Here is a 14,089-nt window from a genome sequence, read left to right as displayed (position 1 = left end):
GGTGGCATTATTTTTACACTGCAATTTAGATTTCAGTTTCAACACACCCCACCCAAATTTAACTCACTCTGCACATGTTACATCTGCCCCACCTGCAGTGCACATGGTTTTGCCCATTTTCCAAACAAATTTGTACTGCAATCAGATCTGAATAAGGGCCCATGTGTGCACAGCTTAAGGATTTGGCTGCTAGTAAGGAGAGATAGGGTTTGGGGGAGGGCAAGTATACTTACCTGACCCCTGTCTGGATTCCCTCCTTTGAGATGCCCATCCCTTTCACACATCGCCAGTATATGCGTTACATAGAAACAGAATTTGATGGCAGATAAGAACCATTTGGCCCATCTAGTCTGCCCCTTTTTTATCCTTCAGGTAATCTCAACTCTTTTTGATCCTTATTTCTTTGTAAGGATATTCATATGCCTAACCCAAGCATATTTAAATTGTTCTACTGTCTTAGCCTCTACCACCTCTGATGGGAGGCTATTCCACTTATCCACTACCCTTTCTGTGAAGCAATTCTTTCTAACATTTCCCCTGAACCTACCTCCCTCCAGTTTCAGTGCATGTCCTCATGTTCTATTACTTCTTTTCCTTTGTAGAAAATTTCCCTCCTGTACTATGTTAAAACCCTTGATATATTTGAAGATTTCTATCATGTCCCCCCTTTCCCTTCTCTGCTCCAAACTATACATGTTAAGATCTTTTAGTCTTTCCTGGTAAGTTTTGTAATGTAGGCCATGCACTATTTTAGTTGCCCTTCTTGGTACACTCCCTAATGCAGGGGCGTAGAAACTTTTTATGACGAGGGCCAGATTTGGTGAAGTGTAAACGTGTGGGGGCCGACCATTCAGCCTGACATTCTTTGAATGTTTAATGTAAGATATTCCACCATTCATTCTTTTAATAGTGTTTCCATTCACTTCCCTACTACTGATGTAAGGCTCACTGGTCTGTAGTTACTTGCTTCTTCTTTGCTTCCGCTTTTGTGCAGTGGAACAACGTTTGCTCTTAAACTGGCTTCCTTTTCCTGGTACTTTTCTTAATCCTTTCGATACAAAGGTCTGTTGCCTTTAGTATTGGACTTTTTAATTTTTTCCACCTCTCCTTCACTCCTTTCAAATTCCTCCAATCTTCTAATGAATCGCTTAAACATCTCCCCATTTTTGCAAAGTCAGCCTTCCTAAAATCCAACACCTTAATTTTTGTGTGACTGGAGTTGAACCCTGCCTTGATACTAAACCATACTGCTTGATGATCACTGGATCCCAGGTTCTCACCCACATATATGTCCGATATCCTGTCACCATTTGTGAGTACTAAATCTAATATTGAGTCTTTGCGAGTAGGCTCCCTCACCAATTGTTTGAGAGATGCACCCTGTAGGGAATTTAGAAATTTGACACTTGTAGATGATCTTGCAAAAGACTCCTCCCAATTCACATCAGGTAGATTAAAGTCTCCCATGATTATTACTTCTCCCTTTAAAGCCATTTTAGTGACATCAAGCAATAGGCTCTTGTCCAAATCCTGCCCCTGGCCTGGTGGCATATATATATATGACTCCAGTACAAATAATGTCCTTCTCCCCCATTTCTATGGTCACCCAAAGGGCCTCAGTTTTTTCTTCAATGTTTTGTATTAAAGTAGCATTTATGCTTTTCTTTACATACATTGCTACCCCTCCTCCTATTCTTCCCCTTCTGTCCTTCCTAAATAAATTGTATCCTGGTATAGCTATGTTCTAGTCATGGTTCTCATTATACCATGTCTCTGTAAGAGCCACAATGTCTAGGTCATCCTTTGTCATTATTGCTATTAGATCAGGAATTTTGTCTCCTAGGCTTCTAGCGTTTGCACACATTTAAAAATTTTGCCTGTGCATCTGTTATTCCTAGCCATGTTCAGACAAAATTCAAGTCTAAAGATGAAATTACCTGTTTGATGATGTTGTTCAATGTCTGTTTTTTCTTTTTTACTGTTCAGAAATCACTACATCAGTTACAACACAGCTGCACATCACTAATTCTAAGGATATAGTGAGTCTGTTCAGGTCAGGCTACACCTGAACACTAATGGCCAAATGGCCAAATGGTCAAAGGAGATAATTTGCACTGTGTTTGAGTAGACATCAGGCAGCATGCAACACTAAACTATGCTTCACTGAATAACTTCCCCAAACAAGTAATAACAATTACAATCAATTCTAGTAGAGAAGACGGGGCTACGCTTGTGTTTGCCCTCTGGCTGCAAGTTGCCAGCCAGCCCCTGAACATGGTTATAGTAATGTACTGTATGAGAGGTATGCACAATAGCTGTCTCTCTGGCTTTATTTATTGCTGCTTACTGTACACTGTAGGCTGCAGAGTAGTGAATCATTGATTGGCTTTCATGCTTCTATGTTGAAGGCCAGCTGTCAAAACAGCTTTGTGATTAGCATAAAGTAAAAAAAAATAATAATAAAAATACATAAAAAAATAGGGAGAGGGGGGGGGGGGGGTATTTTAATCAGGATACAACAGTATTTGAAAAGATGGGAGCTTCATATTCCCGGATCGATACCAGTGAATACTTTGAATATTTGATTAATGAAAACATTCTTGGCAAATGCTTTCGCTCTGGTTCGTCTTGCGCCGGTCCAAGAATTTCACCTCTAGCGGCACAATACGGATGCCCCCGGCCGTCCCTCTCAATCATGGCCCCAGTTCCGAAAACCAACAAAATAGGAGACCGGAGTCCTATTCCATTATTCCTAGCTGAAGTATCCAGGCGACCGGGCCTGCTTTGAACACTCTAATTTTTTCAAAGTAAACGCTTCGGGCCCCCGAGACACTCAGTCAAGAGCATCGGGGAGGCGCCGAGAGGCAGGGGCTGGGACAGGCGGTAGCTCGCCTTGCGGCGGACCGCCAGCTCGATCCCGAGATCCAACTACGAGCTTTTTAACTGCAGCAACTTTAATATACGCTATTGGAGCTGGAATTACCGCGGCTGCTGGCACCAGACTTGCCCTCCAATGGGTCCTCGTTAAAGGATTTAAAGTGTACTCATTCCAATTACAGGGCCTCGAAAGAGTCCTGTATTGTTATTTTTCGTCACTACCTCCCCGAGTCGGGAGTGGGTAATTTGCGCGCCTGCTGCCTTCCTTGGATGTGGTAGCCGTTTCTCAGGCTCCCTCTCCGGAATCGAACCCTGATTCCCCGTTACCCGTGGTCACCATGGTAGGCGCAGAAAGTACCATCGAAAGTTGATAGGGCAGACATCCGAATGCGTCGTCGCCGTCACGGGGACGTGCGATCGGCCCGAGGTTATCTAGAGTCGCCAGAGAGGCCGGGGGCGGCGGGAGGCCGGAGCCGACCCGCCGGGAACCCCCGGATTGGTCTTGGACTGATAAATGCACGCATCCCTGGGGGTCAGCGCTCGTCGGCATGTATTAGCTCTAGAATTACCACAGTTATCCAAGTAACAGGGTCGAGCGATCAAAGGAACCATAACTGATTTAATGAGCCATTCGCAGTTTCACTGTACCGGCCGTGTGTACTTACACGTGCATGGCTTAATCTTTGAGACAAGCATATGCTACTGGCAGGATCAACCAGGTAGCTCTCGGGTCCCCTCGCCCCCTCCCCAGGCCCCGAGGCGCTGAGGGGGGGAACGAGGTCGACGAAAGCGGACGGGGTCCGCCGGGCGCTCCCCGGAGGCAGGGGGGCCGGCCCGGGAGCGGGGACGGAGGCGAGGCGGCCGAGGCGGCGGGCCCGACGAAGGGGGGGCCGCGGAGGCGGGCAGGCGGCCGGGGGGGGTCGGAGTGAGAGCGGGCAGCGGGGCCCGTCCCGGTACCCGGGACCCTTCTCTCCTCACCCGACAACCAGGGGCGGCTGGGAAACGCAAAGCGCGGGCCGTCCTGGGTGGGCGTCGTTCTGGAGCGGGGCGTCCCGGCGCCGGAACGCCGGGGCCCCGCTTCCCACGACCGCCGCACCCCGACTGGCGCCCCGCCGCGGTTCGTCTAGGCCCCGGGGGGGTGATGGATGCAGAGGGTCCCTGTCCCAGGGACGCAGCGGACGCTGGCTCCTTCCGACTGGTCCCCCGACCCTGCCGTGTTCTCGGCGGCCGGCCCGAGCCGGACGCGCCGCTCGGACGCCCTCTCCGTCCGTCTCTCGGGCGACCTCTTCCCTCCGGGGGAGGCCGCGGCGGACCCCGCACGCGCCACCGCCTCGCCCCGGGGGCGGGCGGCGCGCTGGGCCCTCTCCTGGGGCTCGGGTCGCGGGTCGACGCTCGTGCGGGTCCTGGGAAATCGTGTGCCCCGCCGGGGTTCCGGGGGAGAGCGAGCCTCGCGGCGCGAGGGGACGCTCACCCGGCCCCGCCGGCGGTATCGGACGCCTGGGAGGCTGACGGACGGAGCAGACCGCACCGTGCGAGGAGCGAGCCCGCCCCTGGCCCCTCTCCGGGAGCTTCGGGGCGGGCGACGGGGGACCGGACCCTCTCGCGGAGGAGGGGTGCCGGGCGCGCCGTGGGCTGAGGGAGCGTCGCTGTCGCCTGAGCCGACCGGGACCCGAGGTTCCGGCCGAGCGAAGGACCCTCCCGGCCGGGGCGCGGGGTGCCACATCGATCGGGGCGGCGGGGAAGCGAGAGAAAGGCCCATCTCAAACTTCCGTCTTTCCACCGCCTGCTGGCAGAATCCGTCTGCCTCCTATATATCTCCAGGAGGGGTGCTCCGGCGGGTAGCGGCACGCGAGTGGCGCGCGACACTTCAGCGGTACTCGGAGCGACTCTCTCCCGCCCTCCTGGAACCGACCCCCGGCCTCGGAGGGGCAGGTTCGTTCTCATAGAAATGACTTCCACAAACTGCAATATATTTTTCCACCACCCGGGGGCGCCCGCGAGCCGGGAAAAGGAGCCCTCGCCTCTCGGTTCCCTCCTCCGGGCGCGAGGGAGCCGGGGGCCCGCTCTCGGAGAAATCGCGGGGTTTTCCGACTTCGGCCGCCGGGGGGCGCTGCGCCGGGCCGGGGGCGGGTTCGGGCCCGGCCTCCTGGAGCCCAGGCCGGGCTGGGCGATCCCGGGGAGCCCCCGCCGAGCTCCGGGCGTCCCCCGGGGGGAGGCGGGCTTCTCGCGGCCCGGGAACGGGCTCCGGGAGAATCCCCCTGTCTTTGTCAGATCCTCATGCCTCCCTATAGATCCGCAGAAAGGGTGCTCCGGCGCGTAGCGGCACGCATTAGACCGCGCGACACACACCCCGGATTTCTCCACTCTTATCCGACCTCCTGGAACTGTGTGCCGGCCGCGGGCCACCCTGTCCGACCTCATAGAAAGGACTTCCAGGCCGGGGTTTCTCGCTCCCACGCGGTCCCCTGGGGCCCCCCGGAGCCCCGGCAGGGCCGTGGGAGGTGGCGGGGGGCCGGGGGCAGCCGCACGCGCCGCGGCGCCCCCGGCAGGCCGCCAGAGGTACTGCAGCCAGGGGGTGAAAACGGAAAAAACCCACGTCTCCGCACCACTCTTCCCGGGGAAGGTAGCCCGGGCCCGGGGGAGGTCGCCCCGTGGTCCGGGGGACTGCGCCCCCCGCTGGTCGGTCGGGGAATTGCATCCAAACAGGCAAAAAAGACTGAAAACGATCCGGAATGCTTCTCCCACTCGAGCCCGGTATTCATGCCCAGGGCTGTGGAAGTGTCCCTGGGCACGTCCGAGCGTCCACCCCCCGGGAAAAAAAAACTTCCAGATTTCCACCCCACGATGCCCGGGGAAGGTAGCCGGGGCCCGGGGGAGTTCAACCCCGGGTCCGGGGACCGGCGCCCCCCGCTGGTCGACCGGGGAATTGCATCTGAAAGGTGAAAAAAGCACTTTGAAAATATTTTGACACTTCTCACCCACTCTTCCCCGGGATTCATGCCCAGGACTGTGGAAGTGTCCCTGGGCACTTCCGAGCGTCCACCCCCCGGGAAAAAAAAACTTCCAGATTTCCACCCCACGCTGCCCAGGGAAGGTAGCCCGGGCCCGGGGGAGGCCACCCCCGGGTCCGGGGACCGGCGCCCCCCGCTGGTCGACCGGGGAATTGCATCCGAAAGGTGAAAAAAGCACTTTGAAAATACTTTGAAATTCCTCACCCACTCGAGCCCAGGATTCATGCCCAGGGCTGTGGAAGTGTCCCTGGGCACGTTCGAAGGTCTTCCCCCCGGGGAAAAAAAGTTCCAGATTTCCAGCCCACGCTACCCAGGGAAGGTAGCCCGGGCCCGGGGGAGGTCACCCCCGGGTCCGGGGCACTGCGTCCCCCGCAGGACAACCGGGGAATAGCGTCCAAAAGGTGAAAAAACACTTTGAAAATAGCTTCAATCGTTCTCCCACTCTTCCCCGGGATTCATGCCCGGGGCTGTGGAAGTGTCCCTGGGCACGTCCGAGCGTCTTCCCCCCGGAAAAAAAAAAGTTCCATATTTCCACCCCACGATGCCCGGGGAAGGTAGCCCGGGCCCGGGGGAGTCCATCCCCGGGTCCGGGGAACTGCGCCTCCCACTGGTCGCCCGGGGAATTGCGTCCAAAAGGTGAAAAAAAATACTTTGAAAACACTTTGAAATTGTTCGCCCACTCTTCCCCGGGATTCATGCCCAGGGCTGTGGAAGTGTCCCTGGGCACGTCCGAGCGTCTTCCCCCCCGGGAAAAACAAGTTCCAGATTTTCACCCCACGCTGCCCGGGGGAGGTAGCCCGGGCCTGGGGGAGGTCACCCCCGGGTCCGGGGGACTGCGCCCCGTGCTGGACACCCGGAGAAATGCATCCAAAAGGAGAAAAAAACACTGAAAACAGTTTGAAATGGTTCACCCACTCTTCCCCGGGATTCATGCCCGGGGCTGTGGAAGTGTCCCTGGGCACGTCCGAGCGTCTTCCCCCCGGGAAAAAAAAAAACTTCCATATTTCCACCCCACGCTACCCAGGGAAGGTAGCCCGGGCTCGGGGGAGGCCACCCCCGGGTCCGGGGAACTGCGCCCCCCGCTGGTCGACCGGGGAATTGCGTCCAAAAGGTGAAAAAAATACTTTGAAAATACTTTGAAATTCCTTACCCACTCGAGCCCGGGATTCATGCCCAGGGCTGTGGAAGTGTCCCTGGGCACGTCCGAGCGTCTTCCCCCCGGGGAAAAAAAACTTCCATATTTCCACCCCACGCTACCCAGGGAAGGTAGCCCGGGCCTGGGGGAGGTCACCCCCGGGTCCGGGGGACTGCGCCCCGTGCTGGACACCCGGAGAAATGCATCCAAAAGGAGAAAAAAACACTGAAAACAGTTTGAAATGGTTCAACCACTCTTCCCCGGGATTCATGCCCAGGGCTGTGGAAGTGTCCCTGGGCACGTCCGAGCGTCTTCCCCCCGGAAAAAAAAAAGTTCCATATTTCCACCCCACGATGCCCGGGGAAGGTAGTCCGGGCCCGGGGGAGTCCATCCCCGGGTCCGGGGAACTGCGCCCCCCGCTGGTCGCCCGGGGAATTGCGTCCAAAAGGTGCAAAAAATACTTTGACAATACTTTGAAATTCCTCACCCACTCGAGCCCGGGATTCATGCCCAGGGCTGTGGAAGTGTCCCTGGGCACGTCCGAGCGTCTTCCCCCCCCGGGAAAAACAAGTTCCAGATTTTCACCCCACGCTGCCCGGGGGAGGTAGCCCGGGCCTGGGGGAGGTCACCCCCGGGTCCGGGGGACTGCGCCCCGTGCTGGACACCCGGAGAAATGCATCCAAAAGGTGAAAAAAACACTGAAAACAGTTTGAAATGGTTCACCCACTCTTCCCCGGGAATCATGCCCAGGGCTGTGGAAGTGTCCCTGGGCACGTCCGAGCGTCTTCCCCCCGGAAAAAAAAAACTTCCATATTTCCACCCCACGATGCCCGGGGAAGGTAGCCCGGGCCCGGGGGAGTCCATCCCCGGGTCCGGGGAACTGCGCCTCCCACTGGTCGCCCGGGGAATTGCGTCCAAAAGGTGAAAAAAAATACTTTGAAAACACTTTGAAATGGTTCACCCACTCTTCCCCGGGATTCATGCCCAGGGCTGTGGAAGTGTCCCTGGGCACGTCCGAGCGTCTTCCCCCCGGAAAAAAAAAAGTTCCATATTTCCACCCCACGATGCCCGGGGAAGGTAGCCCGGGCCCGGGGGAGTCCATCCCCGGGTCCGGGGAACTGCGCCCCCCGCTGGTCGCCCGGGGAATTGCGTCCAAAAGGTGCAAAAAATACTTTGAAAATAGTTTGAAATCGTTCGCCCACTCTTCCCCGGGATTCATGCCCGGGTCTGTGGAAGTGTCCCTGGGCACGTCCGAGCGTCTTCCCCCCCTGAAAAAAAAAGTTCCATATTTCCACCCCACGATGCCTGGGGAAGGTAGCCCGGGCCCGCGGGAGGTCACCCACGGGTCCGGGGCAATGCGCCCCCCGCAGGACAACCGGGGAAATGCATGCAAAAGGTGAAAAAAACACTTTGAAAATAGTTTCAATCGTTCTCCCACTCTTCCCCGGGATTCATGCCCGGGGCTGTGGAAGTGTCCCTGGGCACGTCCGAGCGTCTTCCCCCCGGGAAAAAAAACTTCCATATTTCCACCCCACGATGCCCGGGGAAGGTAGCCCAGGCCCGGGGGAGGCCACCCCCGGGTCCGGGGAACTGCGCCCCCCGCTGGTCGCCCGGGGAATTGCGTCCAAAAGGTGAAAAAAATACTTTGAAAATACTTTGAAATTCCTTACCCACTCGAGCCCGGGATTCATGCCCAGGGCTGTGGAAGTGTCCCTGGGCACGTCCGAGCGTCTTCCCCCCCCGGGAAAAACAAGTTCCAGATTTTCACCCCACGCTGCCCGGGGGAGGTAGCCCGGGCCTGGGGGAGGTCACCCCCGGGTCCGGGGGACTGCGCCCCGTGCTGGACACCCGGAGAAATGCATCCAAAAGGAGAAAAAAACACTGAAAACAGTTTGAAATGGTTCACCCACTCTTCCCTGGGATTCATGCCCAGGGCTGTGGAAGTGTCCCTGGGCACGTCCGAGCGTCTTCCCCCCGGAAAAAAAAAAGTTCCATATTTCCACCCCACGATGCCCGGGGAAGGTAGCCCGGGCCCGGGGGAGTCCATCCCCGGGTCCGGGGAACTGCGCCCCCCGCTGGTCGCCCGGGGAATTGCGTCCAAAAGGTGCAAAAAATACTTTGAAAATAGTTTGAAATCGTTCGCCCACTCTTCCCCGGGATTCATGCCCGGGTCTGTGGAAGTGTCCCTGGGCACGTCCGAGCGTCTTCCCCCCCTGAAAAAAAAAGTTCCATATTTCCACCCCACGATGCCTGGGGAAGGTAGCCCGGGCCCGCGGGAGGTCACCCACGGGTCCGGGGCAATGCGCCCCCCGCAGGACAACCGGGGAAATGCATGCAAAAGGTGAAAAAAACACTTTGAAAATAGTTTCAATCGTTCTCCCACTCTTCCCCGGGATTCATGCCCGGGGCTGTGGAAGTGTCCCTGGGCACGTCCGAGCGTCTTCCCCCCGGGAAAAAAAACTTCCATATTTCCACCCCACGATGCCCGGGGAAGGTAGCCCAGGCCCGGGGGAGGCCACCCCCGGGTCCGGGGAACTGCGCCCCCCGCTGGTCGCCCGGGGAATTGCGTCCAAAAGGTGAAAAAAATACTTTGAAAATACTTTGAAATTCCTTACCCACTCGAGCCCGGGATTCATGCCCAGGGCTGTGGAAGTGTCCCTGGGCACGTCCGAGCGTCTTCCCCCCGGGGAAAAAAAACTTCCATATTTCCACCCCACGCTACCCAGGGAAGGTAGCCCGGGCCTGGGGGAGGTCACCCCCGGGTCCGGGGGACTGCGCCCCGTGCTGGACACCCGGAGAAATGCATCCAAAAGGAGAAAAAAACACTGAAAACAGTTTGAAATGGTTCACCCACTCTTCCCCGGGATTCATGCCCAGGGCTGTGGAAGTGTCCCTGGGCACGTCCGAGCGTCTTCCCCCCGGAAAAAAAAAAGTTCCATATTTCCACCCCACGATGCCCGGGGAAGGTAGTCCGGGCCCGGGGGAGTCCATCCCCGGGTCCGGGGAACTGCGCCCCCCGCTGGTCGCCCGGGGAATTGCGTCCAAAAGGTGCAAAAAATACTTTGACAATACTTTGAAATTCCTCACCCACTCGAGCCCGGGATTCATGCCCAGGGCTGTGGAAGTGTCCCTGGGCACGTCCGAGCGTCTTCCCCCCCCGGGAAAAACAAGTTCCAGATTTTCACCCCACGCTGCCCGGGGGAGGTAGCCCGGGCCTGGGGGAGGTCACCCCCGGGTCCGGGGGACTGCGCCCCGTGCTGGACACCCGGAGAAATGCATCCAAAAGGTGAAAAAAACACTGAAAACAGTTTGAAATGGTTCACCCACTCTTCCCCGGGAATCATGCCCAGGGCTGTGGAAGTGTCCCTGGGCACGTCCGAGCGTCTTCCCCCCGGAAAAAAAAAACTTCCATATTTCCACCCCACGATGCCCGGGGAAGGTAGCCCGGGCCCGGGGGAGGCCACTCCCGGGTCCGGGGACATGTGCCCCCCGCTGGCCGACCCGAGAATTGCACAGAAAGGGTGAAAAAAGCACTTAGAAAATATCTTGAAACCGTTCACCCACTCTTCCCCGGGATTCATGCCCAGGGCTGTGGAAGTGTCCCTGGGCAGGCTGAAGCTTCTGCCCCCCGGAAAAAAAAAAACTTCCATATTTCCACCCCCCGCTACCCAGGGAAGGTAGCCCAGGCCCGGGGAAGGTCACCCCCGGGTCCGGGGCACTGCGCCCCCCGCAGGACACCCGGAGAATTGCATCCAAAAGGTGAAAAAAGCACTTAGAAAATACTTCAAAATTCCTCACCCACTCAAGCCCGGGATTCATGCCCAGGGCTGTGGAAGTGTCCCCGGGCAAGCCGAAGCTTCTGCCCCCCTGAAAAAAAAAACTTCCATATTTCCACCCCACGCTACCCAGGGAAGGTAGCCCGGGCCTGGGGGAGGTCACCCCTGGGTCCGGGGCACCGCTGGCCACCCGGAGAAATGGAGTCAAGCCGTGAGAAAAAAAGCACTTTGAATTGAGAAATGGAGTCAAGCCGTAAAAATGCACTTTGAAAATACTTTGATTCCTCTCACCCACTCTTCCCCAGGATTCATGCCCAGGGCTGTGGAAGTGTCCCCGGGCATGAAGAAGCGTCTTTTCCCCCTGAAAAAAAAAACTTCCATATTTCCACCCCACGCTACCCAGGGAAGGTAGCCCGGGCCAGGGGGACGTCGTCCCGGGGTCCGGGGACATGTGCCCCCCGCTGGCCGACCCGAGAATTGCACAGAAAGGGTGAAAAAAGCACTTTGAAAATACTTTGATTCCTCACCCACTCTTCCCCGGGATTCATGCCCGGGCCTATGGAAGTGTCCCCGGGCATGAAGAAGCGTCTTTTCCCCCTGAAAAAAAAAACTTCCATATTTCCACCCCACGCTGCCCGGGGGAGGTAGCCCAGGCCCGGGGGAGGTCACCCCCGGGTCCGGGGCACTGCGTCCCCCGCAGGACAACCGGGGAATTGCGTCCAAAAGGTGAAAAAAATACTTTGAAAATAGTTTGAAATCGTTCGCCCACTCTTCCCCGGGATTCATGCCCAGGGCTGTGGAAGTGTCCCTGGGCACGTCCGAGCGTCTTCCCCCCCCGGGAAAAACAAGTTCCAGATTTTCACCCCACGCTGCCCGGGGGAGGTAGCCCGGGCCTGGTTGAGGTCACCCCCGGGTCCGGGGGACTGCGCCCCGTGCTGGACACCCGGAGAAATGCATCCAAAAGGTGAAAAAAAACACTGAAAACAGTTTGAAACTGTTCACCCACTCTTCCCCGGGATTCATGCCCAGGGCTGTGGAAGTGTCCCCGGGCAAGATGAAGCTTATGCCCCCCTGAAAAAAAAAACTTCCATATTTCCACCCCCCGCTACCCAGGGAAGGTAGCCCGGGCCCGGGGGAGGTCACCCCCGGGTCCGGGGCACTGCGCCCCCCGCAGGACACCCGGAGAATTGCATCCAAAAGGTGAAAAAAGCACTTAGAAAATATCTTGAAATCGTTCACCCACTCTTCCCCGGGATTCATGCCCAGGGCTGTGGAAGTGTCCCTGGGCAGGCTGAAGCTTCTGCCCCCCCGGGAAAAAAAAACTTCCATATTTCCACCCCACGCTACCCAGGGAAGGTAGCCCAGGCCCGGGGGAGGTCACCCCCGGGTCCGGGGCACTGCGCCACCCGCAGGACACCCGGGGAATTGCATCCAAAAGGTGAAAAAAGCACTTAGAAAATATCTTGAAATCGTTCACCCACTCTTCCCCGGGATTCATGCCCAGGGCTGTGGAAGTGTCCCTGGGCACGTTCGAGCGTCCTCCCCCCTGAAAAAAAAACTTCCATATTTCCACCCCCCGCTACCCAGGGAAGGTAGCCCAGGCCCGGGGGAGGTCACCCCCGGGTCCGGGGCACTGCGCCACCCGCAGGACACCCGGGGAATTGCATCCAAAAGGTGAAAAAAGCACTTAGAAAATATCTTGAAATCGTTCACCCACTCTTCCCCGGGATTCATGCCCAGGGCTGTGGAAGTGTCCCTGGGCACGTTCGAGCGTCCTCCCCCCTGAAAAAAAAACTTCCATATTTCCACCCCCCGCTACCCAGGGAAGGTAGCCCAGGCCCGGGGGAGGTCATCCCCGGGTCTGGGGACCGGCGTCCCCCGCAGGACAACCGGGGAATTGCGTCCAAAAGGTGAAAAAAATACTTTGAAAATACTTTGAAATTCCTCACCCACTCGATCCCGGGATTCATGCCCTGGCCTATGGAAGTGTCCCCGGGCATGACAAAGCGTCTTCCCCCCCTGAAATAAAAACTTCCACAAAACCACCCCGCGCTGGCCAGGGAAGGTAGCCCGGGCCAGGGGGACGTCGTCCAGGGGTCCGGGGACATGTGCCCCCCGCTGGCCGACCTGAGAATTGCACAGAAAGGGTGAAAAAAGCACTTTGAATATACTTTGATTCCTCACCCACTCTTCCCCGGGATTCATGCCCGGGCCTATGGAAGTGTCCCCAGGCATGAAGAAGCGTCTTCCCCCCTGAAAAAAAAAGTTCCATATTTCCACCCCACGCTACCCAGGGAAGGTAGCCCGGGCCCGGGGGAGGTCACCCCCGGGTCCGGGGAACTGCGCCACCCGCAGGACACCCGGGGAAATGCGTCCAAAAGGTGATAAAAATACTTTGAAAATAGTTTGAAATCGTTCACCCACTCTTCCCCGGGATTCATGCCCAGGGCTGTGGAAGTGTCCCCGGGCAAGCTGAAGCTTCTTCCCCCCTGAAAAAAAAAAGTTCCATATTTCCTCCCCACGATGCCCGGGGAAGGTAGCCCAGGCCCGGGGGAGGTCACCCCCGGGTCCGGGGCACTGCGCCCCCCGCTGGTCGCCCGGGGAAATGCATCCAAACTGTGAAAAAATACTTTGAAAATAGTTTGAAACAGCTCGCCCACTCTTCCCCGGGATTCATGCCCAGGGCTGTGGAAGTGTCCCTGGGCACGTCCGAGCGTCTTCCCCCCGGGAAAAACAAGTTCCAGATTTTCACCCCCACGCTGCCCGGGGGAGGTAGCCCGGGCCTGGGTGAGGTCACCCCCGGGTCCGGGGGACTGCGCCCCGTGCTGGACACCCGGAGAAATGCATCTAATCGGTGAAAAAAACACTGAAAACAGTTTGAAATTGTTCACCCACTCTTCCCCGGGATTCATGCCCAGGGCTGTGGAAGTGTCCCCGGGCAAGCTGAAGCGTCTTCCCCCCTGAAAAATAAACTTCCACAAAACCACCCCGCGCTGCCCGGGGAAGGTAGCCCGGGCCAGGGGGACGTCGTCCCGGGGTCCGGGGACATGTGCCCCCCGCTGGCCGACCCGAGAATTGCACAGAAAGGGTGAAAAAAGCACTTTGAAAATACATGGAAGTAACTCACCCACTCTTCCCCGGGATTCATGCCCGGGCCTATGGAAGTGTCCCCGGGCATGACAAAGCGTCTTCCCCCCCTGAAAAATAAACTTCCACAAAACCACCCCGCGCTGCCCAGGGAAGGTAGCCCGGGCCAGGGGGACGTCGTCCCGGGGTCCGGGGACATGCGC

The 14,089-nt window shown here is 57.6% G+C and overlaps 1 pseudogene; it reads right to left on the bottom strand.

The window, feature by feature from the left end:
• Nucleotides 1-2,542: 2,542 nt before the first annotated feature.
• Nucleotides 2,543-3,599, bottom strand: LOC146076890 (18S ribosomal RNA; annotated as a pseudogene).
• Between the last annotated feature and the right edge of the window lie 10,490 nt (nucleotides 3,600-14,089).

Source organism: Crinia signifera, chromosome 4 (assembly GCF_055691185.1).
Source record: "Crinia signifera chromosome 4, ASM5569118v1, whole genome shotgun sequence".
NCBI classification, from domain to species: Eukaryota; Metazoa; Chordata; class Amphibia; order Anura; family Myobatrachidae; genus Crinia; species Crinia signifera.
Note: the sequence above shows the minus strand (reverse complement) of the source record. Positions and strands in the feature narration are given on the sequence as shown.